This window comes from Humulus lupulus, chromosome 6 (genome assembly GCF_963169125.1).
Source record: "Humulus lupulus chromosome 6, drHumLupu1.1, whole genome shotgun sequence".
NCBI classification, from domain to species: domain Eukaryota; kingdom Viridiplantae; phylum Streptophyta; class Magnoliopsida; order Rosales; family Cannabaceae; genus Humulus; species Humulus lupulus.
In genome coordinates, this window is record NC_084798.1 from 159,489,847 (window position 1) to 159,504,451 (window position 14,605).

Below are 14,605 nucleotides of genomic sequence, written 5' to 3' on the forward strand. Positions count from 1 at the left end.
CACTTTCGTTTTTCTCCTAGTAAGTACTTCAAGCCCCCCCTTTTATTTTGGAACTTGCTGTTTTGGAACTTATGTTTGTGTCGGTAACTGTGTTGATTGTGGAGAGCATTTCGCCACGCCTGAAGTTGTTGATTCGGAGGTGAATGCAGTGGATAAATTTCTTGAGGCTGACCCTACAGATAAAATGGTTGTACATTTCTTCACCGTGACCAAACTCAACTTTCACAAGCTGTCCTCGGTTTCGGAGCCTGGGTTGTTGTGGACTATTTCTGGAACAAAGAAGAAAAAGGCTGTTTTGGCTGAACTTTGCTCGGACGGGGGTGAAGCTGAGCGTGTGCCAGAGGGGGTGTCCCTAGGACATGGGCAACCCCACTGAACATCTTTATCTCCCAGGGGGTGCCCTCCTTTAGGCCCTACAGACCTTGACATGGCCTCCCACTCCCAGAATCAACAGGCCATGCCGAGGGGTTTTGTCTGTCCTTATTCTAAGGACTTTGATGCTTTTCCCCAGGCTTCCCTTGATCCTGGTCCATCGGGGGCTCATTTTTTCAATCTTCCTATGCCCCCTCCTGGTCCATCGGAGGCTCATTTTTCCAATCTTCATGTGCCCCCTCCTCCTTCGACGAGCGGGTCATCTGTCCCTACCTAGCCAAGCGCCCTTGGCTCAGAAGGGGTGCCCTGGGTGGGCCGCATGGTGGCCTCTTATGGGCGACAATATGTCCAGGTTGCCACAGATCTTCCTGAGGCTGATTGGAGTGGTCTTGGGAGTTTTTCCATGTCGAAGCTTGGGGAGACTCTTGCGCGTTCTGCCGCTTGGGTGAGTTCATGCATCTTACATCAACCTTATCCCTTTTCTCTCTCTTTTTTTTGTTGATTATCATTGTTATTGTTATTTTTCTTGTGCAGACCTATACAGTGGCTCAGCGATTTTCTGACTCGGCTTAAGACCTCTCCACGTCGAATGCTGAGAGGGACCGTCTTATGGTCTAGGTCCAGGGGCTTGAGAGGGAACTTGCTGAAACCCGTCTTAAGCTAGAGAAGGCCCTGGCGAAGGCATCTTCCTCATCAAAAAAGAAGAAGAGGGCGATTGCCAAGGCCACGATGCTGCAGGAAAGGGTCACTTGCTTAGAGACCGAACTTGAGGGTGCCAAGGCTACCGTCACAGCGTTGCAAGGGAGGGTCGCTTCCTTAGAGGTAGACAAGGTAGATATTGAGTATAGATCCATAGAGCGCACCCTCTACGGAGTATGGCGGTAGAATCCTAACTTCGATTTCTCCTCCTTCAATGTTCACGCCGTTGCCCGGGCGGCTGAGTGAACGCCCATGGCAGAAGGCCTTGAGATTATCATTCTACGATTTTTGCCATTTAGTCCAATGCGGTTGTATGCTCATTTAAGCCCTATTTTGCTTGTAATTTCTCCGAGTCCTGTTGTATTATCAAAACTCTTATTTTTTTATATATACATATGTGATCATTCATCTTTATTCCTTTGTGTTCGAGGTCCTTTTGAGCCCGTACAATGGGGTTTGATAGGTCCTCTTTTTTATTTATCAGGCTTGAGGTCCTTTGGGCCCCATGTGAAGGGGTTCAATAGGTCCTTCTTTGGTGCCTCTTGATTGCTCCTATAAGGATATATTGACCCCTTGGGTTCTAGTTATCCTTTTATATAGTTTTGTGCACACTTATTATTTCTTGCGAGAAATGTCCTTCTCGTCATTATTCATAGTACTATTTTTGCAAGGGTCTCTTTTAGGACCCTTTTTGGCTAGACGGCTTGGTGGCCACTCTAGGCTTATCGGAGGGTGCTTCCCCTGAGGAACTTCCTCTTGTGGAAGCATTTAGTCCTATTTAGATGCTTTTCTTGTAGGACCTTTTGGCCTCCTTGATGTTCATAAGGGTAGCTAATCCTTGTGAACTCAAGTGGTACCTTACAAGGTCTTCTTTTTGACTTATAAGGGGTTTATATATATATAAGGGTCTCGTTTAGGATCCTGATATAAGGGGTCCTTTTAGAATCCTTTTGATATCAGGTGTCCTTTTAGGATCCTTTTGATATATATTTTGCTATATATTTTGCCTCCTGTCCTACCCCCCAAGTGCTTGGTGGAATTGATTCCAGCAGGCACTTTGGTGGATGCTATAGAGAAGAAAAATAACAAGTGAAGTTTCGAACAGTTTCATTCATAGCAGGCGGGTTCTAATGACATATATGAAAGGGTTACATCTAATTGGGAGGTTACCCGGGTAGCCTCTTTGATTCCTATCTACTAAGTTAACATAACAAGGAACACACTAAACATAGGTCTTCTTTGCATCGGGTGCAGAAGTCTCACTGGTAGTATTTTTTGAGGTATACCGCATTCCATGCTCAAGGTATGACGGTGTTATCCATGGGAGCCTATTTATAGGTGTTTGGTGGTATGCATTGAGCGACTTGGTAGGGTCCTTCCCAGTTCGCCCCTAGCACCCCCGCCCCCGGGTCTCACGTGTTGGGGAGTAATTTTCTCAGTACCAAGTCTCCTACCCTGAAAATTCTCTCTCGCACCCTTGAGTTGTAGTACCTCGTTGCTCATTGCTGATATGTGGCTAACCTCAGTTGTGCCCTTTCTCTCTTGGCTTCCACCAGGTCCAAATTCCCGACCAATGCTGCGATATTAGCCTAGTCATTATATGCTTGTGTGCATATGGAGTTAATCTTCATTTCTATCGGAAGGACAGCCTCGCAGCCATAGGCCAAGGCGAAAGGCGTATCCCTAGTGGTGGAACGAGGGGTGGTCCTGTAGGCCCAGAGTACATTGGGGAGTTCCTCGACCCAGGCCCCTTTCAACTTTACCAACTTTGTTTTCAAGTTCCTTTTTAGGATATTGTTGATGGCCTCTGCTTGTCCATTGGCTTGTGGGTGAACTACTGCGAAGAACCTCCTCTTGATTCCTTTTTCCTTGTAGTATTCCTCAAATATTCCTCCTTCAATCTGCATTCTATTGTGCAAGATAATCTTGTAGGGTACTCCAAATCTGTAGACGATATACTTGTTGACAAAGGTGGTGACTTGCTTAGCCGTTATGTTGACTAAAGGCTCTGCTTCCACCCACTTAGTGAAATAATCGACTGCTACCACCGCATATTTAACTCCTCCTCTTCATGTTGGCAACGCTCCAATCAAGTCAATTCCCCACACAGGGAAGGGCCACAGACTGGTCATGTTCACCAGCTCATTTGGTGACTGTCGGGGGTAATTTTCATGTCTCTGGCACTTGTCACACCTTCTCGCGAAGTCACTCACATCCTTCTCCATGGTAGGCCAATAATACCCCTAGCGAATGGCCTTTTTTGCCGTGGACTGCCCCCCAGCATGATTTCCACATTCCCCTTCGTGTATCTCTTGTAAAAATTTTAAAGCCTCTCCCTTATCTACGCACTGCAAGAGCGGGGTAGAGAAGCCTCTCTTATATAAGGCTCCATCTACTAGGGTGTATTGAGAGGCTTTGTAAGTCAGTTTATGGGCATCTTTTTTGTCCAAAGGCAAGGTCCTATCATTTAATTACCTAATGATGGGTGCAAACCATGACTCCTCAGTGTTATTGACCATGTTGATCCTTTCCTCTGCTATGCTTGGCTTGGGGAGGTATTCGACCGGGATGGACTCAAGCGTGTCTTCGTCTCGTGTGGAGGTGAGTTTCGTGAGTGCATCAACGTTTGTGTTTTGCTCCCTTGGGATCTATTCTATGGTATATTTTTTGAATTGACCCAAATACCCCTTCACCTTGGCAAGATATGCAACCATTTTTGGACCTCTAGCTTGGTATTCACCCTTCACCTGAAACACCACCAGCTGTGAGTCACTAAAGATATGCAAATGGGTTACCTTTAACTCCTTAGCTAGCCACAGGCTGACCAACAACGCCTCGTATTCTGCCACATTGTTGGAAGCTTCGAATCCAAATCTCAAGGCACAATACATCTTGAGCCCCTTAGGTCCCATCATTACTATGCCAGCACCGACTCCTCCTTCGTTAGATGCCCCGTCTACATGGAGGCTCCATTCTTCAGGGTGCTTTTCCTCTTCATGCGCCGGTTCATTCTCTTCTATTTCTCCCTCCTCATGGGGTCGGTGTGCAAACTTGATTATAAAGTCTGCAAGTACCTGCTTGTTGATTGAGGTCCTTGGGGTGTAAGTGATGTCGAATTGACTTAATTCAATCGACCATTTTAACAACCTTCGTGAAGTCTCCGGCTTGTGCAAGTCTTGACGCAGAGGGGTGTTTGTGAGCACCTCGATAGCATGAGCATGAAAATAGGGCCTCAACTTTCGAGAAGCTACTATCAAGGCATATGCTAACTTCTCTATTTCTGGGTATCGTGCTTCTGCATCTATTAACTGTTTGCTCACATAGTACATGGGCTGCTGGTGCTTCTTTTCTCCTTTGACCAAGGCGGCGCTTATAGCATGCTCTGATACAGCTAGATACAAATACAACCTCTCCCCTTTTTCTGGCTTGGCCAAAAGGGGTAGTTTTCCAAGGTGTTACTTTAGCTTAGTGAAGGCATCCTAGCATTCATCATCCCAAGAAAACTTTTTGTTCCCTTTTAGGATGTTGAAGAAAGGGAGGCATTTGTCTGTAGACCTGGAGATGAACCTATTGAGGGCTGCTACTCTCCCTGTTAAGCACTGCACCTCCTTCTTGCTTTGTGGTGGGCTCATTTCCAACAATGCCTTGATTTTTCAGGGTTAGCTTCGATACCTCGGGAATTCACCATAAAACCCAGGAACTTTCTTGACGAAACTCCGAAGGTGCACTTGAGCAGGTTTAGCTTCATTCTAAACTTTCGAAGGGTGTGGAACATTTCCATGAGATCGATGGTAAGTTCTCCCCTCTTCTTTGTCTTTACCAGCATATCGTCCACGTATACTTCCATATTCCTTCCTATTTGATTTGCAAACATTTTGTTCACCAGCCTTTGATAAGTAGCACCTGCATTTTTTAAACCAAAAGGCATCACTTTGTAGCAATACAACCCCTTGTCTGTTATGAACGAAGTGTGCTCTTCATCAGCCGGGTTCATGGGTATTTGGTTGTACCCGGAATATGCATCCATGAAGCTAAGTAATTCGTGCCCCGCTGTGGCGTCTACTAACTGGTCTATCCTAGGAAGCGGGAAGCTGTCCTTAGGGTAGGCCTTATTGAGGTTAGTAAAGTCCACACAAGTCCTCCACTTTCCGTTGGGCTTCGGGACTAGCACTAGGTTTGATACCCATAGTGGGTAAAATGCCTCTCGGATAAACCCATTTGCCTTTAACTAGTCAACCTCCTCTTTTAGGGCCGCGTATCTCTCTGGGTCCAGCGCTCTCCTTTTCTGCCTCACAGGCCTTGCTTTTGGGTCGATGTTCAGGTGGTGGCACATGACCGCTGGGTCTATCCCCACCATGTCCTCGTGACTCCAGGCGAATACGTCGAGGTTGGCTTTCGAGAATTCTACTAGCTTCTCCTTCACATCACCCATAAGGTTTTTCCCTACCTTCAACTTTCTCAACGGCTCATTCATGACCATGACTTCTTCCAGCTCTTCAACTGGTTCGACTCTAGGTTCTTCTACGACTCATGGGTCTAACTCGTGTGAGTTCGCACCTTCATGCACAACCATTACCATAGGCACTGATGGCTTTGTGGCCGTGCGGAGGGATGTGTTATAACATTCCCTCACTTCCTTCTACTCTCCTTTCATGCATGCTATTCCCCCGGGAGTTGGGAATTTCATAGCTAAGTGGTACACAGAAGTTATCGCCTTCAATTCTCGTAGGGAAGGTCTCCCTAATACCGCATTAAAGGCTAAGGCGCAATCTACCACAACAAAGTTTTCCATTATGATGGTTTGTCTGGGTTGTTCTCCTATAGTGAAGGCTAACTCGATCGCCCCTAGGGGCTGTATTGAATCTCCCGTAAATCCATACAAGGAGGTACTGCAAGGCTTTAGGAGCCGGATGTTTAGTCCCATCTTCTCCAAAGTTGGGCGATATAAGATGTCCACAGAGCTTCCGTTATCCACTAAGACCCGATGCTCCCTCATGTTTGCGAGCTGGACAGTCAACACTAGGGGGTCATTATGGGGGAAATATACACCCTAGGCGTCTTCCTCAGTGAAGGCTATTGAGTCATTTTCACCCTTAAAACTCTTCGGAGGGCGTTGCTCCAAACTTAAGATGCACGGTGGTGGACTTTGTCTGGCCTCCCTGGCATATTTATCTCGCCCCTTGATTCGCCCCCGAATCCTGGCCCTCCAAAGATGGTCCTGACCTCTCCTTGTACTTCTAGGGCCACCTCTCGCGCCCGCGGCAAGGATGCTTCTTCTTCCGACCTTTGGTTCTCCTTGCAGACATATCTACGCAAATGTCCCTTGCGTATAAGCTCCTCGATTTCTATCGTCAAATGGTTGCATTCCGCGGTGGTGTGGCCGATATCTTTGCGATACTGGAAATATTTGCTGGGGTCACTTTTGGACCGGTCTTTTTTCATTGGCGGGGGCCTTCTGAATAATGACCTAGTTTTCATTCGTGACGAAAATATGTTCTCTAGCATGGGTGAGGTCAGTATAAAAGGTGTAGGGGCCCTGTCTGTGCTCATCAGTGCGCTGATGCTTCCGGGGTTGATCATCTCTCATTCCTTCATATACCCTCTTCTTCTTTGCGCCACTTTGGCTTTCACGGATCGAGGATTTTGGTGGCGACTGACCTTTTCCGGTCTTGAGGATTTTGTGACCATCTTCCACGCGAATATATTTCTACGCTAGCTCGTAGAAGTCGTCCAAATCTGTGACCTCCCTCTTGAGCATGTTATCCCATAACTTGCTTCCCGGGCATACTCCGGCTGTGATGGCCATTTTTAGCTCTCTAAGGGTCAAAATCCCTACTTTGGCCACCTCCATATTGAACCTGTGAATGTAGCTCTTTAGACTCTCATTTTCTCCTTGCTTCACATTGGCGAGGCTGCTGCCCGACATCGTGTAGTCCAGCACGGCGTGGTGTTGCTGGAGAAATTCATCGGAAAATTGTTACCAAGATTTGATGGACCCATGTCTAAGTCTTTTGAGCCATTTGTAGGCAGGTCCTTTCAATGTGACAGCGAAGCAATGGCATCTGGCTCCGCTACTAATCCCCCTTAACTTCATCAGGTCGTTAAATGCATCCAAATGGTATTTAGGATCTGTGCTTCCTTCATATGGGGTCATATGGGGCTCCTTGAAGTTGGCTGGGAGCCGGATGGCTTGGATCTCCTTGATGAAGGGTGACTCATGGTCGAACTCATCCTCAATGGCTTGTCCTCCAGAGGCGGTGATGATTTTGCTTTGTAGTATCCTCATTGATGAAGGGCGACTCATGTTTGTGCGAAATCATCACCGCCTCTGGCGACTCATGGTCGAACTCATCCTCAATGGCTTGTCCCCCCGGGGGGTGTTACTGGTGGAGAGTCGAGTCCTTCCGTCGTCTACTGGGACAGTGGTTTCTGCCTCCTCTTGACCTCTCTTTTCGCTTAGGGAGTGTTACGTTTGATCTCCCTTGCAACAAGCCATTTAACACCTCTTGCTTGTTTTCCAGGGTGGTTTTTAGCCTTTGGTTCTTAGTGTGAAGTTCACGTATCTCATCTTCGTAGAATCGAGATCTAGAACTCGAGCTCATGGAGTGGACTCGAGGGTGCTTGTCATGTCTGCGCGCCGATGGGCTTTGATCCTGCCGACCGGAGTTTGGCACCTGCGGTGGCCTTGGAGGCAGGAACTCACTGGCATCCCTTACTGGGGTAGCTGCTGGCCTTGGACAATCGTCCTCAGGTGGGACTGTCGGGGATGGGGCTTCCCTTTCATCTCCGTGAACCTCAGGCTCCTTTGGGGCCTTCACGTTTGCGAGTGGAGGAGGATCCTTCATAGAGGCTTTTAGCTGATCTCCGTCGAGATGGACCTCCACCTCTCACGACTCTCTCAATCATTTCGAACATCATGGCATCTCTTTCTTATCAGAATCGATGGAAGAATAGTGGCTTGGCAATTATTCTTCCCACAGACAGCGCCAAACTGTTGACGGTGAGAACTCGTCAATAAAGTTAAGTTAGAAAAATTAAAGTATAGTGCTTATAAATGAAGAACTTCAAAAATCTAAACAGAAACTTAGAAAATAGTTGCAGAAGAAAAATGGAGGAAAGAACTTGTATTTCTCTTTTGTGTCCAGCTACAGTGTTTTTTCCAACCCCCTTCCATGTGGAAGTGGGGTTCCTTTTGTAGTGGGCTCTAATGGCCCCTGATACATTGTGGTCCAGGGGACCAGATGGTACACAAGTACACTGTCAGGAGAGTGGTCTCAGGGGTAGTGGTGGTGGCTCCAGTACGTGGTAAGATACCGTGAGGATGTCTCCACTAATTATTTTGTACGAATGTCAGAGGAGTGGCACCAGGCGTAGTGGTGCTGGTGGTGGTGTCGACTCTGACATCTAGTTAGAAGCATACAGGCCATGTCCCCTCTCCTAGTAATCCCACTACTTGTCTGGCATGAGTATTTGGATCAGACATACGGGGTCTTACAGGTCGTACCCCGTATGAGCTCCGTACTTGTATGATCTTTTCAAATTATACTTGTTCTTTTACCTCTAAACGTTGGAGTTTACATAGGTCCTCATAGGATACACCGTTTTGAGGTTCCAGGCACGAGGCCACCTGGGATGCCTTGGGCGCACGAGACGCTGGCCTGGGCGAGGCACGAGACGGAGCCTTTGGATTGTTGGTGTGTGGCGCTTATAGGCAAGGGTGAGACATTGTCTTGTGAGGCCCATGGCGCGGGGCCTTGGGTGTGCGGCCAAGACGTGGTGAGGTGCGAGATGCTTCCAGGCGCGAGGTGCCTCCTTGCGTGGGGCTCCTCCTGGCCCGAGGTGTCTTCTAGCGCGAGATGCTTGTGTGGGGCTCCTCTTGGTGCGAGGCATCTCCTAGCGTGAGACGCTTGTGGGCGAGGAGCATGGTGAGGCGTGGTGAGGCGCGAGCCGCTTCCAGGCATGAGGCGCCTCCTTGCGTGGAGCATGGCGAGCCGTCTCCTAGCGCGAGTCCTTTCCAAGTGCGAGGCTCCCTAGGCACAAGGCATCAGTGCGCGCGAGGCCTTCCAAATGCGAGGCATCAACACGCGCGAGGCCCTCCTGGCAGCGTCCGAGGCTCTCCTGGCTGTGACACCAGCGCATGTGAGGCCCTCCTGGCCGATACGTCAGCACGCGGGTCTCGTGGAGGTGCAACATGGTGGCACTTGGGCGTAGGGTGACTTAGTCTCCAGAAGGGCAGAGACCTACGAGGCTTTGAGATTTTTGGCCAGAATGTGGTCTCGTGAGACCTATTGGCACGAACCCGCTAACAAGACTAAGTGGCCTTTAACCATGTGTTCCATGTAGGGACTAGAGGTTTTTTTCTTGGTGGAATTTTTGTGCATCTACAATCCTCTTCTACTCCCCTTGGATAGGCATTTGAACGTTCCGCTAATTATATGATCACCCCCATTTCTTCAAGTGGTCCCAAATTCAAAGATGTGTAAATAGAGTAAGGCATTACATTGATTGAAGCACCCAATTCTACCATACATCTTTCAATCCTTTTATTGCCAATAGTGCAAGGAATAATGAAGGTGCCAGGATCCTTACACTTTGGAGGAAGTTTCTTTTGAAGTGCTGCTGAAACATTTTCCCCCACACTCACCTTTTCATTCCCTTTTAGATTCCTCTTATTGGTGCATAATTCCTTTAAAAACTTTGCATATCAAGGTACTTGTTTAATGGCATCAAGTAAGGGAATGTTTACCTCAACCTTGCGAAAAGTCTCTAGTATTTCATGTTCAGCTTCATCTTTCTTTGTATTTCTCAAACGACTAGGAAATGGAGGAGTAGTGACATAAGTGGGAATAGTTGGTTTGGGTTTGGATGTTGTGGTTGGGAATTCATCTTTGTCTTGTTGGGCGGATTGGGTAGGAGGTAATGCTGCATCATTTGAACTTAATGGAATAGTAGGTGGATCATAAGTCTTGCCATCTCTTAATGTGATGGCATTAGCATTTTCTGTTGGATTCTGATCAGGTTGTGAAGGTAATTTTCCTTGATACTGTGGCTCACTTTGACTTAATGAAGTGGCTATTTAATCCATAGTGTTCTCTAGATTTTCCAGGGATGCTTGAGCACTTTGAAGAATTACTTGAGTCTATATATTCGAGGCCACTATTGTTTTTAGCATATCCGTCATTGATGGATATTGAGCTTGTGAGATAAGAGGTTGTTGGGGCTGAGGTGCATAGGTTTGTTGTGGCCTTTGTTGATAAGGAAACCCTGGTGGTCTAGTAGGTACAGTTTGTTGTTGATTCCCATATCGAAGATTAGGATGTTCCTTCCATCCTTCGTTATAAGTTATAGCATAAGGGTCATACCATTGCCTAGATTGCCCAGGGAACCCCCCATTGCATTTACATGCTCATTATTATCCTCTTGAAGTGTGGGACATGCATCAATAGGATGCCCCACCAACGGACATATGCCACAAGGTCTCAATCGCTGACCTAAAGCCATTTGTTGAATCATACTAGTTAACTACGCAAGCTGCTGCTCTACCTTAGAGTTTGTCTCATTTACTCCCTTAACTAAAACTTCTTGACGAACACCAAACTGTTGGGAGTTGGCTGCCATATTAGAAATTAAACTCCTAGTTGCAGTAGGAGTCTTGTCCACCAGTGCTCTCCCACTTGCTGTATCAATCATGCTCCTGTCCTATGGAAATAGTCCTTCATAAAAGTATTGGATCAGAAGTTGTTCACTTATTTGGTGGTGGGGGCAGCTAGCACGTAGCCTCTTAAATCTCTCCCAATACTCATATAATGACTCCCCAGTCTATTGTCAAATACCACAGATTTCCTTCCTTATACTACCAACCTTAGATACTGGGAAGTAACGCTCCAAGAACATTGTCTTCATTTCATTCCAGGTATTCACAGTTCCAGGAGGAAGGTAATAGAGCCATTCCTTAGCACCATCCTTCAAAGAAAATGGAAATGCTCTTAAATTAATCTGGTCTTAAGTTACTGACGTTGGTTTTATACTAGAGCAGACTATGTGAAACTCTGTCAAATGCTTATTCGGGTCCTCTCCTGATAGCCCATAGAAAGATGGTAGTAAACATATGGTAATAAAAGAATATATAACTAAGGATAGGACGATATCAAAGAAATAGCCAAGAATTACTCTCCACCTTCGACAATCTATCAACAATGACGAATAATATTCCCTATTCCCAATTAAACTATTAACCCCACAGATAACACTTAAGCAATCAATTATGCCAGTTCCCCTATTATAATTAATTAAAGCTAAGCGCTCTTAATTAACCCTTTTTACCCAGCAATAAACCCATCAAGCATGCGATCTATTTAACATAGTAAAAATATTACACTCTATGGAAACATATTAATCTATGCAATAAATTCATTAAGCATGCAATTCATTTAACCTAGGTTCTATTTTTCATCACAATAAAAATACCTGTCACAATATCCTAATTGTAAGATGATAGTAGAACAATGCAAAACCCTAATTAGTGGCCATCTAAACAAGATTTTACAAGATTCATAACATTCAAATAGAAAAATAGAAGCAATTTAATATAAGGGAATAAAAGGAATAAAATTCATCAATGCATTCAAGATCTCATGTCTAGGATTTTGAAATAACCCTCAACTATAAAGAAAACTACTCCATAATCACATTCATATTCATAAAAATAAAAGAATTTTGAGAAGAACGAAAAACTAGATTGAAGAATGTTTATGCTGATGTCTTTTCTCCTCCGCTGCTGCTCTAGCCTCTAAAATTCGCAATCCAAAGTTGTATTCAAAGTTAACCCTAATCCCTTTTATAGCCCATTACATTTAAAAATTAAAATTTTAAGAAAAATGTTATTGTAGGCCGCGACCACTGATTCATGGTGGCCACGGCCACGACCATAGGATGTTTCTAGGCAGGCTACTGTTGAGTCTAGTTTTTGTCATGTTTAGGTGATGTTTTAAGTAGTCTTTTATTTCGTTTTTCTTTCATTTAGTGCGGGTTTATGCTTTGTTTGTTTATCTTTGTGAATATCAGGAAGAATTGAGCACTTGGAGGAAAATGTCAAAGAAAGGGAAGAAATAACCAAGTTTTTCAACATATTTTGAGAAAGAATGGATCTCAACATAATTTGGAAGTGTCAGTGAATTTTTGGGATGAAAACTTGAAAATTTGAGAAATCCCTTAAGAGCCACGGCATGAGCAAAGTAGAGCCGCGGCTAGGTGGTGAAACAGAACCACTGTTTTGAAGGAGATCCTCGGGCCGCGGCATGGCTAGAGAAGGCCGCAGCATAGATGGGCATCAACCCAGCATTCGTTGACACGGGCTGTGACATGGCTGACTAATGCCGCGGCATGGAGAGAGCATTTCGCCCAGGAATTTAGACACGGGCCGCGGCATGGTGCATGTAATGCCGCGGCCCGCCTCTTTTAAAAATTGAGTCCTAGGTTTTAATATGGCAAAAAACACAAAAGAAGGGGACGTACGGACTGGGAGAGAAGTTCTGGCTTGAAGGCTGAAGGCTGAAGGCTTGGAGTATTTCTATCTGCATGTTTTTCTTCTACTTTCTGATGTTATCTTTAATTTTTGTTGTGAGTAGCATTATGATTATGAACTAATTCTCTGTTTAGGATGTTTAATTGAATCACTTGAATCCCTATTATGAACTAATGCAATTTCAATTCTTTTCTTCTTCAATCTTCTTCAATTCCATATAACATGTTCTTATAGATTGATTATTGATTGGCCATCTATAGTCATATATATATGTTTTTAAGTCAAAATCTGAGAAGTGAGATTTAAATCTGCTGTGGTTATATTGGACATAATTCTAATTTAGAACGAAAGTATCTGAATTAATTGTGTAACTGTTTATTAAGTTGTCAAGATTAATGCTACCTTTGTGGTTCAATTTACCATAGAAATATAGGCAATTTTCACCTAGGTTGAGTTTATAATTCATAGTATGATTATAGGCTGCTGTATCAACTTGTTAATTGAATTAGGTAAAAAGAAGAAGAACTCATACTTTGCATTAGGGAATAATAGGGAGGATAACTGATGAGATTAAATATCCTAATTGTTTCTTCAATGGTTAAATCAAAGGTTTACTATTAGTTGTTATTCCATTTAATTTTCAATTATTGTTTCTGCACTTTATAGTTTCTCTTGCTGTATTTACAAAAATCAACAAATTTTAATTGATCAAATAGAAAGAGGAATTGATTGACTGGTAATTGATAAATCAATCCTTGAGGACGATACTTGGTTTTTACCACTTTATTACAAATTGCGACTGTGTGCACTTGCATAGCAAAAAAATATCGTAACAAGTTTTTGGCGCCGTTGCCGGGGACTGAAAATAATTATCAATATCAGTCTAATTAATTTTTATTCTAATTTGATTTTAATTTCTCTTGTTCTAATCTGTTTAGTTTCTTAATTTATCTATCTCAGGTGAATTGTGTTATATGCGTAGCAGAAGAGGAGCAGACAATCTTGTTCCTTTGAATCCTGAGATTGAAAAGTCTTGCAAGAAAAACAGAAAGAACAAGAGGGAGGCCCAGAAATCTGTGAAGATGGCATAGAATGAAGGGGATGGCAGGAATGCTTTAATTCCTGGAATTGTACAAGGGGGTCAGGCTCAGAACAATGCTGAGAGGAGCCTGAGAGATTATGTACTGCCCACTCTGACGGGAGTACGAAATAGTATACGCCCACCAGCTGTAGAGGCTAACAATTTTGAAATCAAGCCAGCTATTCTACAAATGGTGCAATCTTCTGTTCAATTTAATGGGTTACCTTTTGAAGATCCTCACACCCATTTGTCTAATTTTTTGGAGCTGTGTGGAACTTTTAGATACAATGGGGTGAGTGATGACGCAATTAAACTGAGGCTTTTCCCATTCTCTCTGAGGGACAGAGCTAAAAGTTGGCTGAACACGCTGCAACCAAACTCTATTGTCACCTGGCAAGATCTAGCTCTGAAGTTTCTGTCAAAATTCTTCCCTCCGTCCAAAGCTGCTAAATTGAGGGGAGAGATCAATAACTTTTGCCAGAATGATGGAGAGTCATTGTATGAAGCTTGGGAACGGTTCAAGGAACACTTGAGAAGATGTCCTCATCATGGCATTGAACAGTGGATGCTAGTACAAATTTTTTACAATGGTTTATGTCCTACAACCATAACCATTATTGATGCTGCAGCGGGTGGCACGTTTATGAGCAAGAGTGCAACTGGTGCTTATGAGCTGCTAAAGGACATGGCCACAAACAATCATCAGTGGTCTGAGGAAAGATCATCAGGGGTCAGAAAGGTGGCTGGGGTGCATGAGCTGGATGCAATCACTGCTCTAACAGCACAAGTAGCCTCCTTGATGAAACAGTTACAACAGAGCACTGTATCTGCTAATGCGGTTCAGATGGCAGTGAGGTGTGAAATGTGTGGTGGTTTGCATTCTGTCGATCAGTGCCCTATCAGTATGAATAATAACACTCCGATGGATC

At 44.6% G+C, this 14,605-nt stretch overlaps 2 non-coding genes across 2 annotated transcripts; one reads left to right on the forward strand and one right to left on the reverse strand.

Annotated features, from left to right (window-relative positions):
* Positions 1-10,819: 10,819 nt before the first annotated feature.
* Positions 10,820-10,926, forward strand: LOC133787657 (small nucleolar RNA R71). The gene has a single exon (XR_009872663.1). It is a non-coding gene; the product is annotated as a small nucleolar RNA R71 (small nucleolar RNA).
* A 3,198-nt stretch (positions 10,927-14,124) lies between these two features.
* On the reverse strand, positions 14,125-14,231 carry LOC133787282 (small nucleolar RNA R71). The gene has a single exon (XR_009872312.1). It is a non-coding gene; the product is annotated as a small nucleolar RNA R71 (small nucleolar RNA).
* Between the last annotated feature and the right edge of the window lie 374 nt (positions 14,232-14,605).